General features: G+C 31.6%; 1 protein-coding gene across 1 annotated transcript in view; it reads left to right on the forward strand.

The window, feature by feature from the left end:
- The window catches only part of LOC126839362 (alpha-mannosidase 2), a 112,254-nt gene that overhangs the window by 21,390 nt on the left and 75,706 nt on the right, over positions 1–15,158 (forward strand). The window lies entirely within an intron of this gene.

Genomic DNA, 15,158 nt, shown 5'->3' on the forward strand with positions numbered 1-15,158 from the left:
AGAGCAACGGCAACAAAATAATATAATTATCGTTTCGTGACCAGGAGACTGCACGATAACAATATAACGTTTTAAGACAAGTAGGAAAACAAGACAAAGCACACGGAATGAGACACACGATCCGTCCGATTGTTCGTATTCGGTCACTATTTTCATCAACAGCTGCCGACTAGATAATATATTATTATGTCAGTAAAACGCTTGTGTTGTTATTGGCCAAGAAACGATTCTATATTTAAATTTAAACACTAGTAATTAAAATTTCCAAGCCAATTGACTGACGATATCGACGTGTGCCAGTTTAACCGGTCGGGCAGTATTGAATCATAAATTATAATATAAAATATAAAAACCAGATATAAACGGCTGTCAGTGTATTACTCGTGTCAGAACCACATGTAAACACTAATAATACAACAGCGACTTTGGCCGTCCATTGATTCATCTGTTAATGGATCTAATATAGGGTACGATAAACAACGATGCAATGGTACTGACGTGTCCACCGAAGCATTATTAAAAATTACCACCAATATATTATTTTGTTCTTCTGTTAACATGTCAATGACGTTTATAGGCTGGCGCTCGACCAACAATATTCGTGAGATTTTTTACATCATAGTTAGACACCTAACTATGTTTACAAAATCAAAAATAATATTAAACAATAGAATAATCTTTAATTTATTTACTCGTTTTCTACTCACTTGTTAACGCGATTTGTTAACTCACACAATTTGTTTTTCTATATTTACTAGATTTGTTTATTTGATATATTAACTCGCTTACTCGATTTATTTACTCTTTTTCTAGACGTCTTCACTAATTTACTCAATTTCTTTATTCGCATTGTTTACTCGTTTATTCGATTCGTTTACTAGACGTGTTAACTTGGTTTCTAAATTTATTTACTTGATTCTTTAACTAGTTTTTTTTTAGATTTTTTTCACTAAGTATGTTTACTCGATTCGCATACTCTCGTTATTTACTCGGTTACTCGATTGGCTTACTCGTTGGTTCTATTAATTAAATTGTTTACTCGATTTTTTTAAGCACTTATTTGATTTTTTAAAACACACACAAATTCTTTTAATTATTTACTCATTGATTTACTAACTTACTTTATTTGTCGAGTCGATTTATTTACTCGTTAACTCGATGTGTTTACTCATTTATTCGATTAACTTACTCATGTATTCAATTTATTAACTCGGATACTCAATTTTTTTACTAATTTATTAAATTTGTTTACTCGATTTGTTGAGTCGATGTGTAACTCGCTTACTTGATTTATTAGCTCGTTTACTAAACTATTTTACTCACTTAAAGTTTTTACCTAGCAAAGCCTAAACACATTATCATGCTTCTACATTTCTAGCTTTTGCTCAACATCTTAAGTAAATTAGTTACTTATTTATCCAATTATTCTTATCTGTATTGATGTAAAGTAAATCTATTAACTAATCATTATTTATTTTGTTTGATTTCAGGTAATTAAGTTTTGTGTGGTATTTATTCCGTGAACGCGAAAACAACAACATGAGTATCAATAACAGATAAGTACTAAACACAACACTATAAATCTAATGTTCATAATTTTCAACGGCATTTGGCAAGAGGGTAATTATTATCCCTATATCTATCCAAACCAGAAAAAAAAAGTTTAAGCGTAACTATTAGTTAGTATTTACTTTAATCTATGAGTATAGTATTTTATGGCTCAATAGCTAACTTAAAAAACATTCGTCGATAGGAATTATATCCGATTTTATTGTTATGTAACAATAAAAAGGTATTTGGAAGCTCTCGAGTTTATTATATGGTTGACGAAAAAAGTTTTTCCCGGAATACATTCATCGGACTGTCGGAAAACACCTGAACGTTGCTTTAGGCAACAATGAAAAACAGTGCGGTTCTAACTAGTTAAACAAAAATCTTTTCTTTCCTTTAAAGAAAGTTTGAAGCAGGGATTTTTTGGTGGAAAAAGAACTTTTTTTTTCATTAACTAGAGTTTGTCGACATAAATAAATATAGTAATAATAGGTATGTGTTATTTATATAAAAAAAAGCCGTTCCTTTGTAGAAGTTTAACATTCGGTTGTTCGGATGTAAAGAGTTTCTTCGTTTCGTTCGGATCCGATTAATAGAAAAATAGTGCAAAAAAAAGGTGTTTAGAAGATACTATTGACTTTTAGTTATTAAAGTTTGGAATTTAGGATGGGAGTCGGAGTACGTTTGAGATATGAGCACAGATAAAACTTATACTACACTCCATCCTAATTGTTAAACTTTGATAACTTTTAAAGTAATTATTTATAACTGGTTACCGACCAGTCGACATTTTCATGAAATTATTCTCATTTAAAAAAAAGTTAATTAAATATAGGTACAAGTCACTGTTCAAAAAGCTTAAGTTAAATAAGGTTTTAGCACCTAAGGGATAGGGTTATATTTTTGAAAAACGTATCAAAATAGGACGGAATAATTACTATTAGAGTATAAATAGAATTCTATTAGTCCTTTAATAATATCGGATAATAATAGTATTATATTTTTGTTTAAGAAAACAATTAAAAATGTATATAAATAATTATAATTGTATATTTTATTAATAAGGCATGACCGTTGAATTTCGTTTTGGTTTTAATGGCCGGACAAAAATAACAATATAATCAAGGACCAGGTAAATTTATTACTGTCGTTATGATTGTGAATTCGGGCTTTGGAAACATTAATTATAATTTGTCAGCCCCAAACAACATAAATCGGAAACTTTTTCAGTTATGATAATAATTATTATTATTATTGCAATAATAATTAATCTCATTCCAGTTAGACTGTTCGACATTGAAAGGTATATTTATTTCTTGTTTTTTTAATTCGACCTTTTCGTTTTGTCATGTTCGGGATGTAAAAAAAACATGTATCGACGACAAACACAATCGATTCGAGGGTTGAAATAAGGAAAAAAAAATCATTTATCTTATTCCACTTGGAGATTCCTTTTTTTTCATTTTAATCGAATTAGAGAGTTTTGGACCGACTGTATTATATTTTTAAAAAATAATTACCGTATCCCTCGCGCGTTCAGTGGCAACTGAAAAATAAAACACGATTTTCTTTTCGGGGTGGAAAAAAAACTTTTGGAAAAAGTAATAAAACCATGTTTTACGGCGTTGTAACAAAAACAATATAATGCCGGCGTTTGCCGTGTGTGTACAAAAATCATACAATGCAGGTAACGCATATTATTATTAGCTTAAGTTTTGAATATGTTTGGTGTTTTATGACAAAATTTATGCGACTACCGGTACTCTGAATGCGAAATCACATACAACTCTTAACGACTCGTAGTAAAAGCGCAGGGAGCCTAGTAGTAATAAAGCTCTTTGAGTTGGATTTTTTTTTTTAGGTAAAACAATAAAACAAGCGATGCGAATATCAAATTTAAAAATTTATGTACAATTTTTTATTATACAACTGTTTTGCTCGTTTTTTCCAAAGTATAAATACGTAAAAGGCGATTGTTTAAGGATAAGACACTCGTTTTTTCATAAAATAATTGTAAATTTGTAATTTCTCTTATTGAAAAAGTTCGTGTTTATGTTTGTAGCATAGAGTAGAATTTAAGTAAATAGATTAAGCAAAATAAATTGTATTTTATTTTAAATTAAATATTTATTAAATATCAATTAAATATTTATTTTTAAATTAATTAAATTAATTGTGTAATATTAAGTACCTACTGTATAACAATAACGCTAATTCGGCAACTCATACAAATTACCCACTTTAACCTAATGTGAAAAAGCAAAAAAATATTAACTATTTTTACTATAAAATGCAAATGTCAAATAAGCCAAATTAACTCTCCACTTAGCATTAAGTGTCAGCTTTTGTAACTATAATGGTAACACCCTGTATATATATTTAGTTAACTATTTAAATTAAGAATAATTTGCTGAACATTTTGATCGGGAAATTATTTTTTAATTTAAATAGTGAATTAAATATGTGTGTTGCAATTTAATTATTAAACATTGATAGAGCTCTGGAAATAATATACAATATACAAATTTCAATTTTGTCTAATATTGTTAAACAACATAAACTTAAGTGGCTTCAAAAATAAAAACTACAAAATTGCCATTATTTTTAAGAGAAAAAGAGTGTAGGTATTACCGTTAATAATTCACCCTGTTTATGTACCAGTTTTACTTCCGTCGATTGACTTACTTGTTGTATTTGTTTCATAATTTGTGTGTTAAAAGTAATATCACTATGGGAGCCAAGCAGTGGCGGATCTAGGAATGAAAAAGGGGAAGAGGGCTAGAAAAAAATTCACTTCGAATACATACAAGCAATAGTCTTGTAGAGTTAAGGTTTACTTGATAAAAAAAAATACATAATATTCTAATATATTATCTTAGGAAAAAAGTAAACGTAAAAATACACTTTTAATGCGTACAATTTAAGTACATAAGCGAAGGGCTTCAGTCAAGGGAGCTATATAGTTTCAGTGGTCTATCGGTTTTTATTTTTTCTGTCAGACGAGAAACGGCCCGCAGAGAGATCATAAAAATATTACTATTGTTATTTATCTATACCATTGCCGTTTATTGCTGCATAATATTATGGTATGTGATCCTACATAATAGTATGCATGTATGCGTACGTTCTAGTTATCGAACCGAAGAATCTCGGACCGGCTAAGTTTTTACCGTAGGAGTGTTGTCTGATATATTACACAATATAAATAGGTGTATTAATAAAATATGAAACGTATATTTGTGTGTGTACCTACCTATGTATAAAAAAAATCAAATGTCTGGACAGAAAATAAAATAAAAGCGTACAACAAATTAGCGTGCAACTATATACACTGTACCTATGTAATTACGATCGATTTTAATATATATGTGTATAAGCGTACCGTAATTATTAAATTATGTGTGTGTATATATATATGTATATATATTATGCACACATAAGGTACAGAGATGATAAGATATCGAGACGACCTCGGATCATTTCTCCTCCGCCTCCTACGTCACTATTGTTCTTGTTCGTCGCTCTACATTATAGTTTATGCCGTAAGAAGCTGCAGTGAATAACGACAAAAAAAAATAATCAGGTGTCTAAGCATTGACACGATTGTTCTGAGTACGAAGTTTTACCGGTGGGATTTACTCAATCAACATTATCACTATACATCGGTATAGTGAAGGGTACATTCATAACAAACACATATTCACACGGCCTCGGCTGTGAATTATTCTAACATGAATTATGAAGTTTAAAATTAAGTACCAAGTTATATTTTGGCGTATACAACTTCAGTCTAATTTTCAGAACTGAAGTCCAAAAAACAATATTTTCAACATGGATATGTTTTACTGCTGGGGGTCATTCTAAAATTTGAATGGCATTTCGTGTCATAGGCCATCGGTCATGATTTTTGTTGATGAAAAACAGCTGATGATTGCTCCTAATAAGAGACTGGTGATAAGAGAAAAGTGAAAAAAGACATCTGATAACAGCTGTTGATTAGAGAATAGTGATAAGGGACAGCTGATAATGGCTCCTGATAAGAGATCGGCTAGTTTTAGTTTGAATGTGGATTAAATAGGCAAGGTTAGTTTAGGAGGACGGAGAAGACTATTGGATAGATCAAGAAACGGAGAAAATAAGGGGAAGGGCAAAACTTATCCATGATTCTATGGTTTTCCGATACGAGGAGAGCGACTTGAACTTGGGACACCAGCCGTGTGGATATGCCGACTCAAAACATCTTATGAAAAGACATGATTCAATGTTTTTTTCCGTGAAGAGGAGATATTAGCTAGGATTTTTATGACGTTATTATAATAGTTGTAATCATGACGACAAACGATCACTGTGCTGGCTTTTTTTTTACAACAAAATATACTGAAAGATATTATTTATATAATGTGTCTAAAATATCGGATCAAGTGGTGCGCACCAAAGATACAGTTTGAAATGTAATATCTGATAATGGCTACTACGCCCATGTGCTGCGGTATCGCCTAATGCGAACATTGTATTCTAAACTGATGTTGGCTCGGATTTCGCATTAGCTCGGTGTGTTTATAAATCTGATATTATGTACCATGTAATAACATACCTACGTAGACGACATAGACACTATAAACAATGGACTGCGCTCGGAGAGAATAGCTACATGGCTCTTTATGGATACATTGAACGAGAAAGAAAGTTAATAGTTTCCTGTGTTAACAAAATAATATTACAAAGTAAAGTTATGTTTTTGAAGGGTTTTCAAGACGCTCGTATGTTAAATTTTGTATTAAACAGCGTAGTCGATTCTTAATAGTTGTATTGTATAAAAAAATGATAAAAACTATCTCCGGTTTAATTAAATTATATTAAAAAAAATTAATAAAAATAGTAGGTATAAGTTCTCAGACTTAATATAAGATAATAGATGGCGTATGACGGACACAAAATGAGGCTAAACTCACTTGTGTGGACTAATGCTAAAACGATTATAATAGGTGTCACACAACACTAAAACACAATTATAAATCGGTAAAATAATACCGGAAGTAAAATATCTTATTTTAAGTAGCTTACAATGTTCTTAACGCTTTTAGCGATAATAACATTTTTATAAAAAGACAAGAAGCTTTTGTCCAATTGAACGCTTTCAAAGTAGGTATACACACTTGCCGAGTAGAATATTAACGCCCAATGCATTGTGCATTGTATACGTTTCCCTATCGGTTTTCGGAATATAAATAAAAGCTCTATTTTTAAAACAGACTTATGGACTACCCGTTGTTAGTCTTCGTGCTCCAAAACACTGCACTTGTCAGCAAGTGTGCAAGACAGACTAACTGTAGTACCTTTAATGACGTGTGGTTGACATTTTCGCATTACTTTTTCCAAATTCGGTAATAACTATTTCTGTAGGTGTTTGTATTGTCTAGTTTAAAACTTATGAAGTTATGATTAAAAATAACACTACAGTGATATTTACATTAAATTGTTTTGGTCGGAGACACATTGATATCTAAGCAACCGCTTGAAGGGAACCAAGAAAGAGTTTTTCATTATGCGTATGCCACTCATTTTTATTGCAATTTTGTAGTTTTTCTTTTTGGAAAAATATTTATTAATGTTATTTTAACGCATAACAAAATGACTAAATATACTAAATTTTTTAGTATTTTACAGAGCTCTGTCGACTTTTGAAACTGAAATTGGAAATGTGTATAGTTAATTAACATTTTAAATTATGAATAATTTGCTGAAAATTTCGACTGATCGATAACCAGTTTTGGATAGTTAAAGTTTAAAATTTAGGATTGGGGGAAGGATGGAATTGAAGTATTATTTTAATCACTCACCCTAAAATTCAAACTTTAGTAACTCTAATAAACTTTAATAAAAGTATTTATCCAAAACCGGTTATTGACCAGTCAAAAATATTTTGAAAATTATTGATATAGAGCTCATCTATTTTATTTAAATATTGTCAAATATTGTTAAATAACATAAATTCATAAGTCAGTCCAAAAAGAAAAAGAAAAATAACTACAAAACGAGTGTCTTATCTCCAACGAAAACCGACTACATAATATTATTACTGACAAAACTACAACTGCGATCTGATCGACCATGTTTTGTCTGTGTACCAATACGGCGCAGCAGGTAAAGTGTCCTCTTCACCTGAATGCGTGTCCGCTGTTTGGATTGAACTAAACAGCAATGACGATTAAAATTAATATTATCCTTGTCGAGATCCTCTGTCCACATTATTCTATTATAATATACCATTTTCCACCGGGCTGCTGCAGGGCGGACGCTATGCACTAGACTCGTATTGTTGTTGTATTTACACGTTATAGTTGTTATTTCGTGTAAAGAACAATCCCGGCCAAGAGGGTCTGTTTTCGAGTACGAGTGCTCTATCAGGTCCAAAACTCTGGATGGGAAAAACCGGCGAGGCTTAGGTAAAACCGTTTTCATAATGTACTTGTTTGCTTTGGCGCTCTCCAGCACACTAACCGCAAGCGTTCAGTGCGGTGTGTAAACGTTTAGGAATCCAATTAAACGGGTACTGGCCGGTTTAATCTTCCCGAAAAGAGAAAATTTATTATGTTTCAACCCTTGCAGGAGAAAAAAAAAACAGTTACGCCATGATTTGTTATAGTTATCGTCATAATAGGTGGTCACATATTTCCAGGAGAGTTGCTTCACTCTAGTTATCTGTTATTTGCAGATGATCTTAAATCATATACCTACGTTCCGACCGAGTCTCTATATGACGTTTCAAAGCTACTTGATATTCCCAATAGCTTGGTTGATTGGTGCAGTCTTAACGGGACCAAGTGTAAACATATCTGTTTTTATAGACGTAGATACCCTCTGTGTACTTCTTATTTAATGATAAGTATACAGGTTCAAGACTAATTCATTATGAACAAGGCATGCATTTTTTCATAAAAATAATTTCAATTTTGTAGTTTTTCATTTTGGACACATTTAGTTTATGCGTTTTTTTACAATATTGATTTAAATGAATTGGGTTTTATACTAAAGTCTTATTTTTTAAGTAAAAACTAAATTTTTGTTTTTAATTTGTAAACAAAAAAATGATTTATATTTAATCGATTGCAATAAATTAAAAAAAAACGGAAAAGTTAATGAACATTTCTGTTGATATTCATTTTGAACTTGTTTAAAAGAAAAGTCAAGTAATAATGCGAATGAAGTCGACGTAATGACTTAACATTTGTTTTCGTTATCTTTTAATTTATGTAATGAACTTCTTCTTTTAACTCGGTAACGATGAAAAAAAAACAGAATTAACGGAATTACTGTCATAAGTTTTTCTATAACTTGTTCCTGATAAACAGCTTTCTTAAGTACATTTTCTCAAAGTCCATTTAGGTTTCCAGTTTAACCGTTCTTCCGGGTTTTTAAATCATTATTGATAACATTTCGAATCAATATTTAATTCATTTTCTATTTTGTTAATGAAAAGGAAAGAAGCCGCCTGCTCCGAGCACAAAATAAGTGTCTGAAAAAATATAAATTAACAATGTTTCTAGTGCTAAAAGAATGAGTTTTTTTAGATTTTTCAAAATGTTTGAGTTTAGCGGCAAACATTTTTTTTAGTGTTTTCCCAACATTTTCGGTTTTTTTAATTATTTACTTTTTTTTCTTAAATAAGCTATTCGATTATTTACAACTATTGTCACTATCACTTCAGGTAAGGTTGTCTAGGCGAGTCCGTTAATATGTAATAATAATAATTGTTAACGAATACACACACATTCGTTTGAACGCAGCTTTGTCGTTCTTCGCTCGAATGTGTATAATACACCTATGGCCGTACTTGCACTCGAGTCGTTAAATATAATAATAACGCTGATAAAAAAATAAATGGACGGAAAAGACATAAATTACAATTAGTCCGATTGCTGCGGTCGAACAACGTTTAATCATTGCACCGACGATGGGTTTTTGACCGTTAGGTCCTCGGGGCTTTCGCGGGGAGGAGACACAAAACCCGCCAAGTACCGCCTTGTCCGGTCGACCTTGGTCGTTTCCCGGCAAACCAAATACAAAGATTGCCATCGACTCGACTTGTTCCGTGTTGAATCGTCGGCCATTTTGCCCAAGAAAATCGCCAAGTCGCATACCTACGTCTGAAAAACTATCCGTTGCCAACATTTACTCGATTCCAGGGTAAAAAAATATATAGAGCTGTAATTAAGAAAGCAGGCGACAGTGTGATCACTTTTGATAAAAATAAATACTTTTTTTTTTAAGTTGTTATACACTGCACAGTATTATCGCTGCCTGCCAGATCAATAGATAAATTTAAATTTCAAACTATAATAATATATGATAACTGACAAGTTATAATATGTTTTGTATCACGTGGTTCAGTAGTATATCAAATAAAAATTATGTACCAGAGAAATGTAATGTCTTCGTTATGGTCACACTGCAGCTAGTAGCCTATTCGTTTATTGCTTATAAAGTTATTTAAGTTTGTAATATTGGATGATGTCGATTGATGTAAGGTTGAGTAGCACGCACTAATAATATACTTCTACACTCAATCTCAGTCCTAAATTTTAAATTTAGAACTGGGAGGATGGGTAAAGTGTAGTATATTGATCACCCTGTATATTGATCATAAGTAAATGATACGTGCAAATGGATAGGACGGATTTTCATAGGTATTTGTCTGTATAATATTTTTTATGTACTTATGTTTTGTTTTTTTATCAAACTGTGTGCTGTCAATCGAAAGAGCGTTATGGATGTGTAACAAATGCGTGCCCCCATTAAAAAAAACTATAATGTGTTTTTCTTTGGCTAATAAAATACACATTTTCGGAAGGTTTAACGAGATTCGTGTTTAATATTTCTCAAACACTTAGTGATTCTCTTCGAGGAAATAACATTATTATAATAACACACCGAAAATCGGGCGAGGGCCTATTTTTTTTTTTAGGTCTCGAATGGGAAATTATTATTTTAATAACATTATGACGCGTTTATATTATACTTTTTTTGCAAAGTAAATATAAAACAGTGATTGTGTTATTATTATTATTACTATTATACGTTGTGTAAGCGCCGACCATAAATAATACACTCACGTGTCAGCCTTTGCGTGTTCCGGAACGCTACAAAAAATTTTGTTAGTAGAAAAACGTTTCCCGTTATTTATTATTATTTTTTATTTTCCAAAATACATTTTTGAAATTTTTACATTTCAGTCCGATTTATTGTTAAAAAGGCAATAACGCTATTATTGTTACAGCAGAGCACAACAATATGGAGGTTTTTTTTTTACAAATAATAATTTGTGTACCGTTAATTGAAATATTCCAAACGATGGAATATAATAGTGTACGCATTATTCTCTCCACTTCCCTGATTTATTTAGGTATTCGTTGGCCCTCGTTGAAAAAAAAAATAATATTTATCAGTCCCTGGAAATATTTTTTGTATACAATACTAGCTATTCGTTGTGTTTTAGATTTATTATGATTATTAAAGGGATCTGAATAATGGACTCGACTGTTTCATAATATAATGGCAATTTTTAAGAAAATAGTTGTGCATAGTCCTATTTTTTTTTCTGTATATGATAAGTACAGGGTGATTAATTAAGGTTATCTTTTAATAACAATTTTGCAATTTAACACTTAAGTTAATGTTAATTTAAAATATTCAAATTTGTATCTTTTATAAAATTTTGCCATAGTTCTATAAACTTTTATTAAACTTAAACCGTAACGTGTATTTATTTTTAAATTTAGAATAAATTGCTGAAACCGTAGATTAGTCAACAACCAGTTTTGATCTTTAAAGTTATTAAATTTGAAAATGTATAAATGGGTGGAAAGGGTAAAGAGTAGTATAATTTTTATCTGAGCATATGACTTTAAATAAATTCCACCTTCCGTCCTAAACTTTAAACTTTAATAAAATTAAAAAAAAACAATTATCCAAAATTGGTGTTGGGCAGTCAATGTTTTCAGCAAGTTATTTTAATTTAAGTAAATTTAATTATAGTTACATGCGTTACCGTTTAAGTTTCAAAAGTTGATAGAGCTCTGGAAAATACTGAAAAAGGTAAATATACTTGGAATTTTTATAGTATAGACTAAAATAAAAACTACAAAATTGCAACTGTTTTAAAAGAAAATTAGTGTCTTATGTGTGATACTATGTATGTCATAATCATTAATCTACAATATGTTTGGGACGGTCAGGCTAGTTTAAGGCGCTTCATATAGATTTTACCAATTTTTGTTGTGTGTATTTGTGCGTCTAAAATACCTCGGTTCACGGAAAAAGTTTTCAAAGGTAGTGTTCTAACATTACTCTCTATAGGAAGTAGTGTAAACCCTTATAAACGTCTCGGGCATTCAGTCCACGCGGATCTGTCGCTGATTGTTTTTTCTCCTTCGGGTAAAGCACCGAACCCAATCGGCTGATATTAACCTCGGGGTTTTCGCTCTACCGGATTAGAACGCCAATACTGTTTCCAAAAACCGTTACCTCGCTACTCAGCACTTAAGTGAAATTCCTAGTAACTTCGCTTTATACATATAAAAACGAAGCACAGCCGCTGGGAAATCTCGTGTGACGTGAAAATATAACCGAATTTTAAGTTACCTTCTGCACAGCTACCACTTTGCAAGTCTTATAATATTATTAAAGTAAAAAAAAAAAACAGTACAACACTGTATAAACCAGAACAGTAAGCGTCTACTAAAGTGAGGTCCAGTATTCACAGATTCGCATTTCCAAACTTTTTTTTTTCTTCAGTCACAAAAAAAAAAACATATTATAAATCAATATTATATTACCTTATGGGCTATCGCATCGAAGCTAAATATCTGGTCTCTAACCTAACCTGCGAACGCAATATAGATCAAATTATATATCTTTGGACTCGCCCAATTCAAATTGGGTATCCGTTTTAAATTTTACCTCTTACTTGGGGAGTCAAGGGCGATAATCTGAAATTTTATTTTTTAATTGACAATTTGTTTTTTTTGTTGTTTTGGAATACCTACCTACTTATTTTGTGTTTCAATAATTGGCCATAATATACTAAATTTCAATTTTGCAAACCCGTAATATCCTTCATAACCACCGTTTAAATTTTTTGCCACTTTTTAAGTTTTTCCATAGTAAAAAAAAACCACACATTTTCTCTGCTACAAGTAAAAACATTGAACCACGGATACGCGTTTAACTTTGATAAATTTCCCTCCTCTTTCCTTCTCCCCTTCCCACCTTTACCTGTCCCACAATGAAGCGAAAAAAACAAATTTTTTTACGGACTGGTTTCAGTCAAACTGTAGCAATTCCAAGTTGAAGGCTCACAAACCGGTCAATTTTTTTTCGGTTTTGAGCGTGAAAGAATAGACTTTTTCTACTGTTGACCAACCAAATTACCAACCGCGCAGATGGAGATACTACTCGAGATAATCGGTTCACAGGAAAATGATAGGGTCTTCCGTTGTACAGAAAAAAAACATTATAAAACCATTACCTTCTCAGCTACCGCGCCGAAGATGAAAAATTCTAATTCATAATATAGACAGAGGACTAAGACTACCGCCGTAACGCCCCAACCATTGCAACAATGGCTGTCGATTTGTTGGCACAGACGTTTCATAACGTTTTTCTCTTCCTATGTTATACTCCATTCGATTATTATATTTTATTCCTATTACCGTAAACACCTCCTCTTATTTGTCGGATACAATAGGATATAAAACCCGGTAAATTGGCCGACGCAGTACCGTCGTTCGTTAGCGTATCGATTTTCGCTCACCTAATAGGAGACCTACACTCCGTTTGTTATAAATAACGAACCGGATGATAAAGAAAAGTAATAAATAGCAGTCAATGGAATCATACATTTGTCATTTTTCCCCTGGCCGGCGAAGGGCAATATTTGGACTAGGAAAAATATAATATGAATTTCATCCGACGGCGTTCCGAGTATGCAATTGTGGTACGCGAAAAAAGGCCTTTCCCTTTTTATTTTATTGTTATTATGGTTTTTTTTATTCTTTCGTGAAACGCTTCGCTTAAACTATTACAACATAAACGTCCACTTGAAAACTGCGATTTCACGTCATAGGCTCTCGGTCATTTTTTTTTATTGATAAAAAACAACTGATAATGGCTCCTGATAAGAGACAGATTGTAAGAGATCATTGTTAAGATATTAGTGAAAAGCATAGATAACAAATTAATGGATAGGCCATACCTATATTAGCAAAATAAGGGGTCGCGTTCCGGAATTGGGAAGACAGTTATTTTTCCATTGAAGTATCTATGTCTATGACGTTATTGATCCTTGTTGTTATCACTTTATTCTCAGGTGATAAGCTTGATGGCCTATCCATTCTTTTATTATCTATGGTGAAAGAGACACCTGATTAGAGAATAATGATAAGGGACATCTGATAATTAAAGAGATCAGTTGGGTTTAGTTTGAATGTGGATTAAATAGGTAAGTTATTGTTAGGACGATGGAGAAGACTATTGGATAGATTAGGGAGGGGATGAATAAAGGGGATGCGAGGACTGTGAGATATGTCAGGAGGGAAGGGCAAAACATTTATATGATTCTATGTTTTACCGTAGAGCGGAGAAATTAATGTGTTGTTTTTTTTAACAACTGAATTATATCGTATCTCTGTGGTTAGACTTTTATGTTACATTATATGTTGAAACAATAGAATTAGTTAAGTTACGAACATTATATTGCCGGGTGAACCTTCAACATATTATATTAAACTAAAATCATAAGACTACATATGTTCACACTTTTTGTCGGTCGTCCAGAAAATATTACTGTTTGGCACTCTAATAAACGTTAGTCCGGTTGTTTTAACTTCCGCAACAGCAGGTGCTGGTGTGAAAATGAAAATATATTATTACATCTAGAAGTTTACCGTCGAAAATCCCATCCAGAACGTGCTTTTGTGTGTTATTCACGATCGTACCCAGGCTAAACCTTTGATGGAGAAATAGAATCAAGCGTTAATGACGGTTGTGGGCCGGCCAGTGGCTCGTGTACTTATGACTGTTGTGCTTAATGTCTCGAAAACTTTTAAGTTTTAACGTTAGCCAAACCTCTAAACTCATCTCGGATAATAGAACAATAATAGTACTGTACCTATCATTGTGCCAATAATATTGTTTTATAATTTGATATAAAAAACATATGTTATAAGTGCATAGCAATAAAAAATAACAATTAAAAAGAATTTGCCGAATATTTTATTTTGGATTTACATTTTGAAGTTACTTAAGTAAGTTTAAAATTTAGGACCACTTATTAGTACTACGCTCCATCCGTCTTAAAGTTAAATCAATTTAAAAGTAATTTTTAACAAATCATTTTCAAATGAAAAAGCTATCCACGATCGATAAAAAGTGTTGGATAATTACTTATAAAGTTATTTGTGTTTCAAATTTAGGACAGGAGGAAAAGTGGAGTGTAGTATGGGAATGTTTAAATTAAAATTACATATAATTAATGTATATTATATTAATAGGTCGATTTCTCGAATTGTAAATGAATTACTTAAACGTATCAAGATAATATAGAAAAA

This window comes from Adelges cooleyi, unplaced genomic scaffold (genome assembly GCF_023614345.1).
Source record: "Adelges cooleyi isolate 19-005CV unplaced genomic scaffold, UGA_ACOO_1.1 ACOO_flye_CR_arks_rails_tigmint_CR_PRNA_108, whole genome shotgun sequence".
NCBI classification, from domain to species: Eukaryota; Metazoa; Arthropoda; class Insecta; order Hemiptera; family Adelgidae; genus Adelges; species Adelges cooleyi.